The sequence below is a fragment of the Meleagris gallopavo genome, chromosome 5 (genome assembly GCF_000146605.3).
Source record: "Meleagris gallopavo isolate NT-WF06-2002-E0010 breed Aviagen turkey brand Nicholas breeding stock chromosome 5, Turkey_5.1, whole genome shotgun sequence".
In the NCBI taxonomy this organism is placed as follows: domain Eukaryota; kingdom Metazoa; phylum Chordata; class Aves; order Galliformes; family Phasianidae; genus Meleagris; species Meleagris gallopavo.
The window spans coordinates 10,545,908-10,558,755 of NC_015015.2; positions in this window are offsets into that span (position 1 = coordinate 10,545,908).

The following is a 12,848-nucleotide window of genomic DNA, read 5'->3' on the forward strand; positions in this document are numbered from 1 at the left end:
AAAAAAAAAGAGGGAGAGAGAGATCAAGAAAGTCTGCTTTGGTGCCATTTACTTTTGGCACCAGGGACACCGCAGTGAGACATCTAGCTATGGTGTTAAATCCCACCCGCTCCTTTGCTGGGAGCGGGCAGTATCTGTCTCTTGTTATCAGTGGGAAATGGAAGAGAATAAGTTATACACAACCTCGGAGTCCTGCAAAATCTTAGATGATTCCAGATATTATCAGACTAACCAGATAGCTTTATGGACACTTTACCAAGTTGAGACAGGCCTGGACTTCAAGAGCAGCTGCCCCATGGGCTGCTCCCAGCCCTCTTACTCCAAAAGTGGCAGCTATAACTGGTCTCATTCAGCAGGAAACCCTCCTCTGAAAGAAGGGATACCCAATGATATTACAGGGGAAGTGGAAGAGTCCAAGCCACCTTTCGATGTGTGACTGTCTCACAGTGGGTTGGTGATACTCCTGCCCCACAGGAACAGGACAGGGGCAAGAGGCTATGGCCACTGAAGGTCCTGAGAGCAGTGCTGGGTGAAAGCCAGGAATAGGGGTGCTCACAGGAAGACAGGCTCACTGCTAGCGAAAAAGCTTTGGATGTACAATATAGGCAAGAAATCCCCTCTGGAGGAATAAGGCTGCTCTGTAAGCAGCTTTCACATAGCAGCCTCAGCTATACCTTCTTCCTTGGCTACTCCAAAGCATTTGCCTTGGAAGATGTGGCCTCTAACAATCAAAATACCAAACACTTCAGGTTTTATTGCAAGCCCTCCTGCCCTGGAAAGAGCTGATGAAGGTCCCATTGTGCTCCTAGGTCTGTGAGCTCCAAAACTTCATGCCTGTGGCTTAGTGCCTATAGTAGCCACGCTCTTCCACCTCTCCCCGCAATCCCACAGCCCCCCAGAGGAGCCCTCTGACTCATTCGCAGAGACTTTTTTTTTCCCCCCATTTTCCTCTGCATAACTTGCTTCATGACGTCCAGAAGGGATTTTTATCTCCTGGCAAACAAACAAGGCAGCTCCTTAGGGCTGAGCTGCCAAGGGGTCAGCCAGGATGGGAGGCAGCACTGCCATATCCCATTGCCCACATTACAGACTGATTTGTACTCTGACTTTGGGAGAGATGCAAAAGATTACCAGATTACCATTGTTTCGCTCGCTATTTAGTTACCCAAAGGCGAGCTCAGCTCTTCATTCACCTTCCTGTAGGGCCTCCCTGGAAAGCACGAGAGCTGCATGCTACCTTTGTCTTATTGTTTGACATCTTCAAGTCTCCCAGCTCTGCTTGGGCTTTTACCTTCTCCTATTCTTCCTTGCAAGGAATTCCCATTACCCATGACCAGGGCCTGTGCAGTAAGAGAACACTTTTTTTTTTTCTCTCTCTCCAATGGAAGAGCAATGTGTACGTCCATTACTTTATGTAATCACTCCAACTCCCCTTTGTTCAAATCTTGAGTCAGGATTTTACAACGCTGGAGTGAGGAGACCCTTATCACCTCCCTGCAGGTGAGCTGGCCCCTCACCCAGTTTAGTGGGAAAAAAACTCAGCAAGGGCACAGCTCCCACAAAGCACGAGCACTGCCATGAATGTCATAGGTCCCAGTACTGAGGATCTCCCCCAGATTCTGCCCTACCAGAGCACATGATTAGCAGGAGGAAGAAGGACGTCCCTCCTCATCCCAACAGGCTTCCTTCCAGCCACTGCCCTACTCGACTGGAGGAACACAGCCTCCATACAAGAGGCTGATGGGCAAGGACTGACACCCCAACCTGTGATGCAGGTTCCCATACGATTGAGGAGCTGCCCCTCCCTGACAACAACAACAACAACAAAAAAAAAAGGGTCATTTTTCTTTTCCTCTCCTCCTCTCCCCCCCCTCCCTTTCCAGAAAGCCTTGGTTTCATCCCACCGTGGAACGAAAACAAATGTTCTAAACCGCAACATTTTTCACGAACCGGAATTTCTTGCAGTCTGGCCAGCCCTGGTGGATCAATACCAGGCATTTCTTTCCTCCTCTGCTCTGGCCTTTCCCTTCCAGCCTCCCCCCCACCCCACTCACCAAGGGGAATAAGGGAGCCAGAGGTGTCGAATGGAGGAGTCGGGAACACTCCAGCTCAGTTTTAAAAGGGGCAGAAAAAACACTGGCGTCAGCCGGAGCACCAGGGCAGGCGCTGAGACCTTGTTTTGGATTTCGCAGAGACTGTCCCTCGGGAGAGCTGTCTTCCCCACTCCCAGCACCCCCCTCCTTTTTTTTTTTTCCCCTTTTTTTTTTTTCTTTAATGCATGGTTTTGTTTGTAAGTTAAAAGTCTCAGGATCTGCAGTCTTTGAAGCGTGGTCAGCCTGCCAGATGGAATTAGTCAGTGCCTTTCAGTCGGAAATCCCAGGCAGATGAAGCGGGATGGAAGGACAGTGTTTTTCTCATTTACCAGGAAGCCCTCTGTCTTGAGCCCCACAAATTCAGCCAGAGAGCTCCACAGGACCCCAGAAGCAGACAGGGCTGAGAGCAGGGAAGCAAGCAAGCAGAGGGCTGAACCTTCCACATCCGTAAATTTGCGTGGCACTGCTGAAGTCAGTGGCCCCCGAAGCAGATTTATATTGATCAAGATCCAGCCCAGATGTTTTTGCTGGTATTTGCCTGAAGCTATAAGATGTCAGCAAGTTTCCTCCGCCTAAAAGCAGTGCTGAATTTGGCTATCCCCACCCCTGACTCATACCATCTTTCCATCTCTTCCCATCATGGCCTGTCTTTCTATTCATGGACACCTCAAGGTGAGCGCTTCTCCCAGGTGGACAGACTCCTCCTACCATATTCCTGAGCACATCTTTGCCTTCCTCCACACATCCTCAATACCACGTCCAAGGTCAGGAACCCAATTACCATCTTTGAAGCTTTACCATTCTATTTTCTCCTCTCTTCTGAGCCTGCCCTTCACCATTCCCCTGTCTCTGCTAAAAGCTCTAGGTCATTCCTCAGGCAGTCCCCTGAAAAAATTACACTTGGAAAACATCCACTTATTTCCACATCATCCAAACCACCACACAAGAGGAGAGTTAGCACTGCTTGTTCCAAACATGCAATGTATGGATGACAGCTCACCATAAACACACAGAGTGGCATCCATAGATGTGGGAAGAGCACACAAGTGCTACACTGGAGCTGACAGCCTCCTTGCAAGAGACCAGTGCTCATCACTTACTAGCTGAGAGCTTGACTTCATTTCTCGCAAGAGTGAAAATGGCAGAAAAGCTTGCTGTGGAACTGCAGTAGCACTACCAAAGCTACCTCAGACCCATGCACAGAATGATTTTCATTTTACCTTTGGATTCTCCAAATCTCAACAAGGTGGTTCAAGAAGCACACCAAAGCAACCACAGTACCGGGGAGAACATTCAGGCAATCGGATGCAAAGAGCATCCAAGATCTGGTCTGACAAACCTATGAAAACTCATAGCTCAGAATTTTGACTGAGTCAACATATCATAAAATGAGTCCAAAAGAACTAGCACTTCAGTTTAATAGCAGTGCAGTGAGAGAGATGTGATGGCCAGCTATCATTTGCTGTAATTGCAGGGAGGCCAGTTTGCAAGCACATTGAGAGCTGCACGTTTTCATGTGAGACTAAGCAGGCTCTATCAATTATATTACGCCATAGAATACTTCACCAGCTGAAGCTACTGAAGCATCCTTCCTAATACTGTATGACCAAGAAGTGAACTGGGCCTTCTCTTCCCAGTGAACGCTGCTCTTCACAGAAGAGGCATTCCAGGGGCCTGTCCTGCCACCAAATCTTTCATGTCCCAGTGGCAAACGGGCAAAGGGGACACAGACACACAACAGTCCAGAAACCTTAAAGCAGGTGTTCTCCCTGACATACTGATAGAGGTTCCTACAGAAAAGAGGCATCTTGCTGCCACATGAATCCCAATACCACTCATCTCAAATAAGCTCACAAATCACATCTCACAATCCTCACATCTCAAAATGCTCACAAGGATCAAGCTTATCTCCTCAGGGCCAAGCCAAAGGCAGGGACCCCTCAGTAGTCAGGAGGGGGGCACACATTACACTGCTTTATTGCAAACAATAGTAGACCAGGAGAAACAGTATCGATTTAATTCACTGGAGATCTAGTCCCATTACTTTGTGCATACTTAAGGGACATAGTATAGCTGCCAACATGGACCAGAGCTGGGCAGAATATGAGTAACTCTGGTTCAGAGGAAGAAGCAATAAGAAAAGAACCTATGAGGTCTGAAACCAGGAAAACAGGCTTGTTTACAAAGCCAAAAAGAAAGTGCAGCATATTCTGAGGCCAAGGGAATTATTCTTGCAACGTTACTTCGCCTTGGCTACCTGGCCACTCTCACATAAACAATGGAGACACACCAAGAAAGCAAGGAGACTTCACAGAGGTTATAAAAATATCACTTGTGTAATTAGACTGAATCAAAACTCATGACTTTCTGGTTGGAAGGAATGCTTGTGTTTCCCTCTCTTTCTCTCCTCTTCCCCCATCCCTCTCATAAAAATCTAGATAAACAAAAGCCCTAGGATATTGGATAGTTCCTTGTATATTGTTTTAAAGGCAGGAACAACAACAACAGCAACCATCGTGGTCAGGAGGAGTGCCTGAGCGGCGTTGCAGAGCCCCTGTTTTTCTGCTTGCAGGAGTTGTTCTCACCCTTGCTCTGTCCTGAGCAACGCCTGGCTGTGCTTCCTGTCCCACGGAGGGGATACCATCGTGTTGTTAAGCGCCTCAGCATTTTTCCCACCACCGCGGCACTGCTTTGTAGGTGGGTCACATAAATAGCTGCAGCAAATTGGATTTAAATTCCTACTTCTCCCCTAGACTTCATGGGCGATTCACTTACTCCCTCCTTATAGATGGATAACTGAAAACAGAAGAGGGAAAACAGTGTTACAGGCTCCTCCTTCTTGAACTCTGCAAGGCAGGGACTGCGAGCTGCCTTGCACAAGAAGCCCACAGACCTGCAAGAGGCTGCTTGCAATATCACCCCCCACACCCACACTCACGACAGCTGCTAATATTCACCCTTTGAATAAGAAACGAGTGTTGCCAATTTTCAGCTTTCAAAAATGTTGCGTGTGGCCCTAGAGCAGAATGATATAGGCTTCAAAATAAAAAGACTTAACCAACCCAAAAGTATTTGGAGTATTTTTCATCTGTTTTCTCATTTAGACCCTCGAGGCTTCATATTTTTAAGAGAAGTTGTTTTCTTCCAAGATCAAGAGAGCTGGAAATGCTAGTTTAAAAAAAATAAAAATAAATAGAAAGCTGAGAATCTCATTAAGTCTCTTGATTCCAGGAGCTCAAATAAAGACCAAAAGTCTCAAGTAAAATCCACAAACACTGCAAGCTTCACGATGATATTCAACAAGAGATGGCAATATTCAGTAAGCACAAGATGATAATTCCCACCTCGCTGGATCTGGTTTGATTTTCTTTTTCTCACCTCAGCTCATGCAGCTATATTTCTCTTCCCATAGGGACTCAACTTCTGGGCAAATGAAATTATTCCCTACCATAGAAAGAGAGGTATAACCCTACCTATCTACCAATTGATTTTAAGATTCTTCAGTCCTGGAAGTTCTCCAAAAACCAATGGTTCAAAAGAAGGGGAAAAAACAAAAAAAGAAAAAGCAAGTAATGGTCCTAATGAGAAAAGCTGCATCAGGAGTCCCACATTTATCCCTGCTGTTAGATTGCTGCTGGTCAGCCAGCCTGTTTGCACCCAGGTTGCATTTTTCTCAGTGATGGATGTGGGGACAGGGATCAGGGGGCAGACCTGCAGGAAAGGAAGATCTGCACTGATCAAACCAGAGACCCTGAGAGGAAGGAAGGACACAATCTGTTCTTTGAGGGGTTCCAACCAAGACAGCAAGTGGGTTCAGCAGGAAGTGCCAGGAAAATTAAATCTCCGCCTTGCATAGGAGCTCCTCTTGCTTTTTGCTTTTTATTTTATGCCAGGCAATCACAGATAGTGAAAAGAATAAAAGCAAACAAGATTTAGAACAAAGACCATACTTTGCCTCTTCTCCCTAAGAAGAGAGAAGAGCTTTGAAATATAGCAGTTCCTCCCTTCTTTATACATTTGGTCCTAAACATACACTGAAATCATGCTGTGTTGCTTTATGCAGCATATAGAAGCTTATTAGTAAAGTAATCTCACTGAGGGATGTAAGACACGCATTTCATTTGAGTGACTAAATAGACATATCATCGCTGCCTTCTAGAGGTGAAATCAAGAAAAGATAGCAGGGCGACACACTACCTCCAAGTATTAAAATACAAGCAGTTTTCACTGCTCTCAAAAGGTGTTGATCCAATGAAAACATGAAACATAAGTCAATAGATCGGCGTGGAAAATATTATAGCAGTCAAATAGGCTGCTCCAATAACACTACCTCTACCCACAGGTATGTTTGAAGGAGATGGGGAAAGAAGGGAAAAAGAGAGAAGGTTCTGTGCTAAATATCTGAGAAATTTGGACTTGTTTGGGGATGAGAGTTTCTTTTAGCAGAAATCCCACCCATTACCAGGGAGCTGCACAAGATCCACAATGCCAGAGACTGCTGGGTGATGGAAATACCCCTCATGAGCCACTACAAGCAACTACAGGGCCTTCCAGAAATCATAGCAAACTCAAATTAGGGCCACTTACATGTAACACAGTCCTGGCCCAGCTGCTTCTCCATGCCAGTGGCAGAGCTGTGATCAGCAAAGCTGTGCTGTACCACTTCTCCCTGAAGATCATCTGTGCCACCAGCTTCCATACTGCTTCCTAGCCTTTCATTGAGGGCCAACACTGTACAAGGGAACAGGCCTAAAACTCATTTTGACTTCAGAACTTGGTATGTGGGCTCTCTCACTCCAAGGAGCAATAAAACCAGTTCTGTAGGTTGTAGTGGTCCCTCTGTTTCTAGTCCCCCTGCATGCATGCAGAGGTCCACGTAAAGCCAGACAACTCCCAGCATACACCACATATTTTTAAGAGGACAGCCAAACAGCAGCCCTACAACAACCTCCTAGATGAACGCCCATAAGACAAACCTAAGAAGGGCAGAGGTTGTGTGCAGCAAGGAAGCCCAAGGTACTGTGACAGTGGCATTTTAGCAGGACACATACCTGCTGCAAGATTCAGATCTAAAAAAGCAATGCAATAACTCACCTTGACCTATCCTTGCCTTGAGAGTTTGTAGATATGACAGACCTTACGATGCTGCAATAGCTCTACAGCACATTTGTTGTCTCATCCCATGGACAGCTCCCTCTAACATGATCCATCCCTTATTTTTACATGCACCAAAATACACCAAATTCCTTCCCTCCCCCTCAGAAATCCAGAGCTGGCCTAGCTCACTGCCTCCCTGTTGGACAGCTCAGTCCTGCTGAGCTCATCCCCATCAGTGCTGAGGAGAGATGAAACCAGATCCTGGAGTTCTCTGGCTGGAAGCTGGTCTCCTTCCAGGTCCCCAAGAAATCCTTTGCAGTCACAGAGACGTCACCACTGAGGTGGGCTCTACCTCAGCCCAAAAAGGGCTGTCTGGTTGTTATTAGCTGTATTGGGGGATTTGAAGGACAAGGAGGCATCGAGCCAGAGTCTACTACAAAATGCAGCAATCCTACGTTTGTAGAACATGCATCTGGCCTTCATTAGTTCTTAAATGGTCCAATGTGGGTAGAGGAATCAGAGTTGTGGAGGGGAGGGGAGCTAATGCACTGTATACTGAATGGGGCAGTCACAAGACATTCGGGCTTTTTTATTTTGAAGATGTTTCTCATCAGGAAGCATTTTATCCAACACGCGCACATCATAGCATCAGCAGGGCCATGCGTAGGCCTACACACATTTGTGGGACAGATGTCCTCCAGCAAGGACTTGGCCTTGAGATTTCTCATGGTGGCCATTCCAAACATTACAATGAGAGTTGAGCACGGACATGCCAAGAAAGAACACCATGAACACAGCCATGAAGAAACACCCAGACCATCTAATCAAAAGAAGGCAACTGAGTTCCAGCACCTTTCCAAAGCAGACCTTAGAGCACAAGCGAGCTAGAGAAATGAGATGTAAACATTCACTAACTTTTTCCAGGCATCCCTATCTTCTCTCACAGCCCTAAATCATCATTAACAAGTGAATAAATGAGTGCTTGACCAGACATGCTGCCTATGCTTCCTCCAGGAGGAAAGCTTCTCCTGCCTTGAGGACACGGGGATGGCAGATTGAGCAAGAACTTAAGCTGATGAGGATCAGAGTCCATCTGTGAGCGTGGCTATGAGAGTACATCAAAGAGTGATTCAGAATGTATGAATATCTAGCTAGGTGGATCGCTGAGCACACAGCTGAGCGTGTTTGTGTGGGCTGCAAAGCACATGGCAGAACAGGGTGCAGGCAGCCAGTGGATAAACAAGTGTGTCAGAAGTGAAAGGACACAGTAGGGAACTAGTTCAGAGGAATGAGTCAAGAGCTGCGCCAAGTTCTGCCTTCCATTAAACCCAGGATGTGCTATGGCTTCGCTGTGGCACAGCAATATAAAGATAGTGGAGGGGAAAAAGGGCCTCCATCCCATATCTCCTGGGAGACATCTGATGGAGACACTTGCACTGATTTGGTGTTCTGAAACAGGGCAGACCTTCTGTTGACCTGACCTCTGAATGAGCAGAATGGGAGCTACGGGAAATGACACTGTAAACAGGAAGACTTGAGATAAATAAGAAACGGTGGGGAAAGAGATCCACTTAAAGTGGCAGTTGTATTTTAACTCTGGTTCCTCTCTCATGCTCTGCTAGAAATAAAGGCCCCCACCCTTCCCTGCTTGCCTGCCAAGACAGCACACGCTTACAAACTTACAACTCTTTCCTAGCTGATGCACAACTCTCAGCATGCTGCTGTTAACCTCACTGCTGAAGCTGTCCAGGAAAATGTGGAGAACTTGCATCTACATGCTCCAGCAACCTGAAGGTGGGTTTGTCTTAGCTGAGCTAAAGACACTCGATGCAACATCAAGATGCATAGTGTCTCACTCCCAAGTGGAGATTTGTTGGACGAGATGCTGCACAAACACAATGTAAGACAGGGCCTCACCATAAATATTTGGGGCATTTAGGGACAAGGAAGCACATGAGGGAAAGGTGACCAGCTCTAAGAGAAGTAGTATGGAAGAACAGAGAGAACAAGAGGAAAAAAGCTCTCTCCTGGCTCCACCCCAGAGGAGGGTGGTTGTAGGAACCAAACCACGGATCAGAATGGTCCATCTTCTACAGACTCAGATCTACATGGTGAAATTGGTACAGCAACTTTCATTTTAAGCCATTTCAAAACACAGCTTATCTACATTCAGATACTGAACATCCACACTTTTGTGCTCCTATTCCCAAACACACACTGTATCTATTCTGATGCTCTAACAATCAGTAAAATGAAAAATGAAGGGGAGAGGGATTATTTCAGTCAGCATTTTTGTTGCATTCTCATCCTAGGCAGAGAACATCCGTTCTGAGACTTTAGCCCTGCAATTTCTGATCACGCCTGTTGGCAACTGACTTCCCTTCACTCACCTCTTCCCTGATCTCTTCCACTGAGGGAAGCAGTAGAAGGCTGTGCCCCACATTTCCAAACCAAAACACAGACTCATCACAGGACAGTTCCCATGTAGAAGAAGGGATCCAACTCATTTACCAAAAAGCATACACACCAAAAAGCCCTACCCAATCTCACTACAGCAAACCAGTTAAACAGGCTAGCTAAACAAAATACAATTAGGCTTCCTTTGGCCAGCCTGGGACATATGGTATTTGTCAGCCAGTCGTGTTCCTCTCTCGATTCTGGCAGAAGATAGGTAGCTTGTTCCAAGCAGTAAGAAAGCTCCTGGAAAGTCAGCATGCTGAGCAAACTTTTGGAGGGGACCTAGCTGGGGAAATAATAGCTCACACAGACACAGATTTGACAGCACTTCTTCCACACTGTTCAGCTAAGCTCCAGGTTACAACGCCTCTAGCTTCAATACATTTCTGGTTTGCATAGCTCCTCATGGTATTGCATCTGTGAGTCCTCATTTGCACACACACAGCTCCAAGTGCTCCTACCAAGCAGGCATAGGTGCATAAGGAAGAAAGGCGTGCCTAGATTTGTGCTCATAAAGAAATCCTGAAAAGGCAAGTTGCATCAGTGACCGGTACACCAAGCCCTTTATGTTACCTTTTGACACAGATTGAAAAGGGCTGCTGCCATCCCACAGTGGACCATTGGGCAGTTTCCAGCAAGAAAACAGCAATAAATGTCACTGTGCTGACTGCTGTAGAACAGAATAGCCTCTGAATTTGGTTATCTACCAGGAAACTGCATGAGAAGTCTGGCTCAGCACTAGGAATATTTTGCTCTATTGCAGTCTTGCAGTTTACAAATAAGTTAGGAAAGAGCTGATTCACATAGAAATGATTTTACAGGGAGAACTGTAGACCTTGCTGTGATAGAGAAATGCCTGTGAAACATCTGCCCCAGCAAAATAAGCTATGTGCATGGGAAAGGGAAGCTGATAAAAGGCTATTGGGGTTTATTCCAGTAACAACAGAGGCTCTGACTGGAAAGCAGTGCTTCCCACCACACACTGCAGGCCGGAATAAGAGTTTCAGCTGCTTGACCCTATGTGGTTCAGATTTGTCACTGCCCTGCTCTGACATCTCCTGCAAAGGTTGTGAAGCTTATAGCAGAGCAGGCAACATCTCTGGTACTTTCCTGCCACATAATTATCCTTTAGAACACCTTGACCTCCCCCCATCCTCCTTGCAATTCTATCCCTTTGTAGCAGGAGGTATTCTTCTTCCATTCATAGTGTTTTGGCATCCAAGACCTGGCACTGGAAATAGGCTTCTGTGCATCCTCACAGCATCCACCATAGAGTCGCCTATCAGGTTTACCAGCATTAAGTGCACTGGGAAGGCATTTCCCACTCTTGTTGCTTCCAGCCATGAATCAGCAGAACTTGCTGCAATCACCACCAACGTTGTGGAGCTGAGGACTAAAGGGCTTGCAAAAAATCTGATTTTGTTCTTTGACTGCTTATCCCCATCACATTTAAACATTCAGCTGAAAGGCACAGATATGGCATATCTCTGGGGCTACACGTACTCACTCATCTCTTTCACAAACTGGCTTATCAGATGAGTTACTCCTGCTCTAACTCAAGATGAATAGATGGCATTCTTCACTGAGGTTAATGGGTGTAGCACACTGCTCACAATCACCTTTGGCTTGCATTGAACTGACGCAGCCAGCCAAGCTGCCTGTCCTTTGCAGGGAGGAACCAGCCGAGTTGTACACTTCCAGGAACTGGAGAATCCACTGTGGCTTTAGCTTTCGAGAGCATCATCCATCACCCACCCTGGAGCTCCACAGCATGAGGCAGCAGCACATCACCATCCCCTCCTTACTACGCACAGCTGAGTGCAGCTTGCTTTTGTTCTTACCCACATCACAAAAACTTTGGTGGGTCCTGGTCATCGAGGGCCATTCATCTCTTTTTGCTCTCAACTCTTGCACGGCAGTACCCTCTCCTGGGCTTTCCTCATCCATCATTGCTGGCAATTTCATCCCTGTCTCTTGCTGGGCACTTCCGCTCCATGCCTTTGAATTGGCGTTTTTCTCCTCCCTCAAAGGAGCTTGTAACATTTACTGCATGGCATTGGAATCTCTGGACTGAACTGAGTCATGGTTCAGCAAAATTAGTCTGGTTATATCTTCCTCGCAGTAGGAAACTGGACATATTGCAGCTGTCTTTCTGTTTTCCTGTTTAAACACTTGCATATTCCTGTGATGCTTCCCTCAGTGGCAGAGCAGCTGGGTGCATGGCTTCCAGCACAGCCAATAATGTGGTTGCTGCCAAAGGTTGCATGCAAGGTTGCTCAGAGCAAGATGGGACTTTACAGAGTTTGCAGTCATTAAGCAGAGTTACAGCAGGCTCCTAGTATCTCTCATTAACACCAATTTACTACTGCCCTTCTGGGAGGCAAGAATGACATTTCCACCAGCTTCCACGATAAAGCTTTCAAATGCAAACCCCGTGCATCGTCCCTGCGTGCCCTGATCCCATCTACGTGACTCAGCCGGAGCCTCAGCAGACCAGAGCACCCTCTGGAGGGCTGCATTTAGCACACTGGGACACCACATATTATTTAGGTCACTTCACACATCGGAAAGTATCATGCAATATTTTAAAGGTCTTCAAAACCGTGCAACAAATCAACAACAAAACCACACATACAGGAATCTCAAAGGGCACCGTTATATTGCCTAAGCCTGCGTCAGCTGTTTTCAACCTGCTGTGCATCTGGGATTCCTCTCCTATCCCGTCACTTCATTGAAGCCACACAACTTTACGCGAAAGAGCCCAGTGCCAAACATTCAGGACTGTGCCCATTGGCACAGCCCAGAAGGGCATGCTACACAAGCTGCTCTTTCATAGGGATCTGCATCTCTGCAGCGAGTGAGGTTTGCTTCCAAAGACGAGCATGTGCAAACACATGCCGCACTTGTTTGTTTTCCCACAGGCATTACTCAGTCATATCTGCTACGGGAAAAGCATTTATATTCTGTGAAAACACCTAAGCACAAACATATTTATGTACACAAGTAGAAGAATTTCAGAGCTTGCATTAGCCACTTGTAAATGACTGTACCCACCTCGCTTTAAAAACCAGCCCAGCATGCAAGTCAATGTAAGCATAATAAAAAATAATAGGAAACAGACAGGCAATAGAACTAAAAGCAGCAGCCAGCTGGGATCTTCTAACCAGTGACATCAAGGGATTGCTGAGGTAATACACTGAT